Below are 6,706 nucleotides of genomic sequence, written 5' to 3' on the forward strand. Positions count from 1 at the left end.
GAAAGATGCTCAGTCAGATAGGTGTGGGTTTTTTGTTGGGAACAGAAAATATGAAAAAACCCGCTGAAAAGAAAGAAGGCGTGGAAGAAAAAATAGTAAAAGCCCGCTGAAAAGAAAGAAGGCGGTGGCAAGAAATGATGAAACTCGCTGAAAAGAAAGGAGGCGAGGAGAAGAGTGACAGAATGTTCCCAACAAGAGTGATGTGTGATGTCTAAGTGTTCTAGTAAAATCAACCTGTGTTTAGTGTCTGGGTGAAGCCAACGTTGGTGCTCCGTGAGTTTAATCCACCTTATCAATGTCAAGTGATCTTGATTCCCATGTGCCCTCGGGAGCACGCCCATGCCATACGATACCTCCGTCCCAAGTTCGACGACCTTGTGATTCCCATTTGCCATCTTTTGGCGCCAGAATGGCCAATTTACATTTCTACCCCCAACAAGTCAATAATTGAATTATAACCCATGCACACTTACGGTTTTATTTTCCTTTTTTGTTTTACGGTAGCGGGCTACGCCCACGTTTGTTTACGGGTCATACAGAGTGTCTGAGTCGTATTTCCTGCTCACCCGTCAAGGTTCGATTTCAAAAATGCCAAAAATTTCAGAATTTCAAAATTTCAAAAACTTTCAAAATTTCAAAAACTTCTTTCGCGACTTATGGACAGATGGTTCAAATCTCAAAATTCAAAATCAAATTTTGGGTCGACGACCTAACATCTAAATGACTCGTTTCAAATTCAAATTTCGGGTCGATGGCCCAATTATTCAAAATTTTCAACATGTTCAAATTTTGGGTTGATGACCCAGTCTTTCAAACTCAAATTTCGGGTTGATGACCCAACATTCCAAGTGATGTCAAATTCAAACTTCGGGTCGATGGCCCACTTTTTCAAATTCTCAAATTCAATTTTCGGGTCGATGACCCAACCTTTCAAATGATCCAATTTCAAGATCGATGATCCAAATGTGCTTAAGTGATGATTATTGCTCGTACGTTTCTATGTTTCAAATATAGCAGGATATGCTTGAACTGGGGGCTCTAAAGTCTTCGACTTTAGAGCCATTGCAAACTGGGGGCTCTGAAGCCGTTGGTTTCAGAGACCATTATCAAGATGTAAAGGATGACATCCACCAAGAATTCAATTCAATACAAGAGTATGAAATGGAAGAATTCCGTAGCTGAAAGCAAATGATGAAAGCGGCGGCAACCTCCTTGGAAAGTCCCGTCCCATTCGGACAAGCGCCAGCAGATGATAAATTTTGGACATACGCCAGCAGATGATAAACTTTGGGCATGTGTCAGCAGTGGCCGAACTACGACGCGGGTTTGATTCCGTCAGAAACGGATGCTCTGTAGATACCCGTATCCGTCGATATTGGAATTTATAGAGAACCCGACAAACACCCGATGATGATAGGACACATGTATTCTTTAGTTGTCATTGTCATTATTTGGAGCTCGTTTTACGAGGTAGAATGGGCGTCGTCGATGAAGTATTTTATTAATTTAAATGATATTTAAATTAATGTTTTTTAGTGAGTTCATTTTATTAATTTAAATGATATTTAAATTAAAGCTTTTTTAAAGTGATTTCAATTTAATTTATTTTGAATTTTACTTTCCCAAGTTTATTTTATTGAAAATAAAATAAATATTCGATTTGAAAAATCATTTTATGAATATATTTGATTTGAAAAGTCATTTATTTTAATGGATTAATTGATTTGAAAAATCGATTTTAAAAGCGAAGAAAACTCGTTTTTAAACATGTGTTTTTGAGCTCGATTTTAGCTCGGTTTTTGAGCCCGTTTCCTTTACGAATTGGCACGAATCTCGAGTACACTAACCAACCTAAGCCTCTACCCATCCACCCTTGTTCGAACCCCCTATCCACGGCCCAAATTCCATCCCCAAACACCCCCCAACAGCCCGCAACAAACGAGCAGCCCCCCTGTTTTGGCAGCTCATTCCCGAGCCCAAAACCCGCTCCAAACACCACCAAGACCCGTACCCATTAACCCTAACCCATACCCTAGTATCCTACCCATATTATCCTAGCTTAATCACCAAGAAAACCCCTCTCAAACCCTCCCAAAACCGGCTGGACAGCAGCCATACGGGATGAAGCCCGATTGCCCCTCCCTCTCTTTTAACCTACTTTAACTCCTTATAAATACCACCCCTTCACCATACATTCATTCCTCTAAGTTCTCCATACATCCAACCATCACTCACAAGCTTTAAACCTCAGAAACAAACCCTCAAAAACCCTCCACAAAACCGACATACAAACTGAAACTGTTTGTGTGTCCTCCTCGAAAAACAATTCGTTCCTCCCTCAAACCTCCATCAAAACTCGAGTTTCTTGTTCCTAATTAACCACATAACATCCATCTATACATTAGACAAAGATTTACGAGCCAAATTACCCTTGAGAGTACACGAAATCCCTCGAAAAACAGAGTGTTATACACTCTGTTTTCGCGGTTTATTCTTGTCTGTCCAGTTCTGTTTGTGCTCGTTTTTCGTGCCCAATAACCCAAAACGAGCAGGGGTTGCTTTAAGATCCCTGTTCTCCTCTCTTTCTAGTTTTCAAAACATCTTTTAAATCGAATTTTCGTCGTGAAACGAGGGAGATATCATCGTTTGAAAGTTGCTGTCCAGATTTGTCAAAAAACGCGTGTTGCTTTGTTTCTTCGTCGACGACGGCCTCTCGAGATAAAATATACCATCGATTACGACCCAAGACGGTGTCAACGATACATGTAGGTTGAGGGTGCATCAAATCCTCCTCTTTTCCCTTTTATTTCGTTTGTTTTATGCTTGTTTTTTATTGTCTTGTTTTTGTTTGTTTTTCGTTTTGTTTATCGATTGTTCTAATTAATTATGAAACTAGTTAGTCCGAGTATGAGTTAAAGTACCACCATGAACACCCGTGTTGACTTGAGATGGGAAAATAAACCGCTACTTCAGTCGGTCGTACACCCCCGTCTCATTTACATATCCTCGTGTTCAAGGTAGGGCATAAATAAAACGAATTTCTAACTTCGCTCTTCGCTTTTGACCCCTTTTGTTATTTCGGCCAATTCGACATACCTTAGGACCCGTTGTATTTTAGTTTAACCTCTGATTGTTGGCATGTAACTCGTTTAGATGACATTAGACCAATTTGATAACCTAATTAGACACATTAGGGTACATCGACATAGCTTTAAAAATCGATTAACAATTCTGTAACTTAATGAACGCATCTCTCTCTTTCACCTAATTTCTCGCTAGTATAAGAGTGCGTGATTATCACCTTCTTATTAACACTCGATGAGTTAACTTAATTAGTAAACTTGACCTAATTTGACCCCTTGTAGGCCGTGTAGAATACACCTTTGCGCGACATCCTTCCAATCGATCAACGTCGTTTCTAACTAGTTTTCTAATTTGTTTCGAGCTCATTCCGCGATCAATTGATCTAACTAATGAACCTAACCTAGGACTTAGGGTAACCTTGTTTGGTTTGGGCCGTGATTTGGCCGTGGCCTTTGGCCTTTCCTATTTCGTTTGTTTTTGCATCGTTCGTTCTTTATTTGTCTTGTCACTTGTAATTATTTTATGTTTCTTCGAGTCGCGTTTTGTAATTTGTTTGTAATTAGTTTTCCTTTATCGAGTCAAATGATTTCTAAAAACCTCAGTCTTGTTTGGTTGGACGGTTGTGCCCCAATGCAAGTGAGAGCGTAGTAAATCGCATGTTGTTTAAAACAACATGGCCCGATTTATGCTAATGCATGCTTTGGCGCGTGGCCCTATGTCTAATTCGATGAGATTGAGCGAAAGCACACATCACGAGGAGTGACCCAAGGCCGTGTGTCATGTAGGCCGTGAGTCACCCCTCTTGTGCACGGTTTTCTAGGCCAAATGGCCGTGTAATGTTGTCGTGTATAGTGTTGTATGTAGCAATTGTATTTAGATCGAGTTGTATCTTTAATTTATTGTTGTGTCGGCATGAAATGCCTGGTTTGTAATAGGTAGATCCCAACGGCTCCCCCATTCCCCCTTTAAGCCTTGTTTGCTTTGTATGTTGTTAGATTAATCAACCCACATGCTAAATTACAACTTTGACAAAGTTAGTTTAGTTGCATCTAAAACGACATAGAAATTGTTGTCACATGATAGGGTTAAAACAACGTTTGCATATCATACATCGTAGTAGCTATGACCTTGTTTGAACTCCGACACTTGACTTAGTAGAGGCCGTTATTGACGGGCGGGGTTGGGTGTCCTTATGGGCTTCCCAACACGTACCCTCACCCCTTACTCAAGATCTATGGTTTGTGGATCCGTCTAAATACCATTGGATTACGAGAGTCATTCAAATCGAGTGATATAGGGTACAAGTCTTTATCTTTAATCACTCGTAGTCGATTGGCTTTATGCTTTTCGATGAAAGGTGTAAAGTTGACTTGAACGGTTCCAAGTTCCCAAAAAACTTCGTGGCGACTCTAATTTGTCTTAATTCGATTCGAAAGAACCTCGAGTCGATTATGCCTGGTGTGGATCCCGCGGACGCAGTTCCCGAGGGCCTTGTCCACAATATGTTTCTATTTTCATCTTTTTTTTAGGGGGTAACCCTCCCTACCGTCCGGTCATTTTCGATACATTTTTTGCATTTTCTCGAGTCTTTGTCTTGCGCTAATTTAGACCATGTATACAAATATGTATTTTATGTGCAATTTCTGTGTAAATGTCGGCAGCATGACGACATAACACTACAAGAATTTTGTTTTCGGGCGACTTAACATTGCGACTGCCTCGTCCGGTCGTCAATTTGGCGACTAAGATAAAATGTCGGGCGACTGTTATCAGTAGCCAAATTGGCGACGACACAAATCTGTACGATAAATAATATTGGCGACTAAAAATATGATCGGGCGACCGAAATCAGTCGTCAATTTGGCTACTGATAATTTCAGTCGCCAAATTGTGTGGTCACAGATAAAATAGAGGAACCCACCTCCCCTGGTTCTCACCTTGTTCGTTATCTTTATTCAACATCCTAAATTTGTGTGACACAAATAATCACACCATTGTTTCAATATCAATATATCATCACTACTCAAAATCCTCAAAACTTCTTTACGTCCTCGTTATATTCCGGAATTATACTCCATTATTCCGGAATTATACTCCATTATTCTCAGATTTGTAAGTTTAATCCTCATCTTTGAATTCCTACTTTTAATTAATGCAATTACTACTTTTTGTACTACATTTTGTTTCTCTGTTTGCCCATAAATTCCTAGTTTTAATTAATGTATTCTTCATCTTTTAGGTGTTAATTCAGGCGGAAGAGAAGAGAAACTAAAGAAGACGGATTCTAGGTTATGGCTTTTGAAGTATGTTAATGTAAATATAAATTGATTTTAATGTAAATTTTTTGAAGTATGTAGATGATAATTGATTATAGTGGTGTTGAAGTATGTAAATATAAATTGATTGTAATGTAAATTTAGTATAAAAGATTACGATTTGTGGCTTTTTTTTCCAGATTATTGGCTTTTCTTTTTGGAGATCTATCATCCTTTTGCAGTTTTGTGACTTTTTTTTTATTTTTTTTATTCCAAAATTGGCGACTGGAAAGTCAAGATGTGCGACTGATTTCAGTCGCCATTTTGGCGACTACCTTGACTTTCAGTCGCCTATTTGGCGACTACTTTCAGTCGCCAATTTGGCTATTTGGCGACTACTTTGGCAGTCGCCAATTTTAGCGACTGACTTCAGTCACCCGATTTCCATTTGGCGACTAAGTGTTGCTACTGTGCTCTGGCGACTAATTTCAGTCGCCATTAACTTTTTAGCGACTGATTTCAGTCGCCAATCGTAGTTGCCCGAAACAGGATTTCTTGTAGTGTAAACCGTGGTCTACCAAACCTGTTCAAAGGTAACCTGCTGGTACAACCATATAACCCAACAGCAAAGGCACTCAGGCCATCATATATACAACCAAAAGGAATATGTACACCAAACTGGGGGCTCGAGCCCGAAACAAAATGTATAAAATGCAAAACGAAGATCCTAAAATGTACAAAAGTGTGTGAAGCACAGCCAACAACAAAAACCAACAAACTACTGCTGGTCGCCGCCTAACTCGGTAACTCCCGCCTCAAGAGCAGCGATCTCGGCATCGCGGACCTCTAGCTCCCTCAGCAGGTGAGCCGTCTCCTCTCGGGACTGGACTTGCTCTCGCTCCAAGTCACTCTCCCTCTGCAAACGACAAGAATTGGCTCATGTCAATCATTTCAAACATAAAGAAAGTTAGAAAATTCAAAAATGAAGTAAACGGAAGGTTCATACCTGACGTCCTCGACCGCCAGCAAGTGCCTCGATGGCAGTAGCCCGTAGCCGGTTGGCTACCCTCCACAAAGCCATGAACCGGGATTGTGCAACCTATATTTCAATAAATAAGGATTCTCAATTATTGGATACGTTTAAACAAGTGTATTCTTATACAAAAGTTTATTAAGTTAGGGAACATACCCTCCGAATCAGATGCTGCCACTCGTCTAGGCCAGCATCTCTCACTGCCGCGTCAAAGTCGCGAAACTCGGAGATCGTCGTCATCCCCGTTGCATCGATGTACTGCAGGGTCTCGGGGTACACTGGGGGCTCGATGACCGCCACCTCAACCTCCTGCAAATATTCAAATGGTTTTCAT

Source organism: Silene latifolia, chromosome 1 (assembly GCF_048544455.1).
Source record: "Silene latifolia isolate original U9 population chromosome 1, ASM4854445v1, whole genome shotgun sequence".
Lineage (NCBI taxonomy): Eukaryota > Viridiplantae > Streptophyta > Magnoliopsida > Caryophyllales > Caryophyllaceae > Silene > Silene latifolia.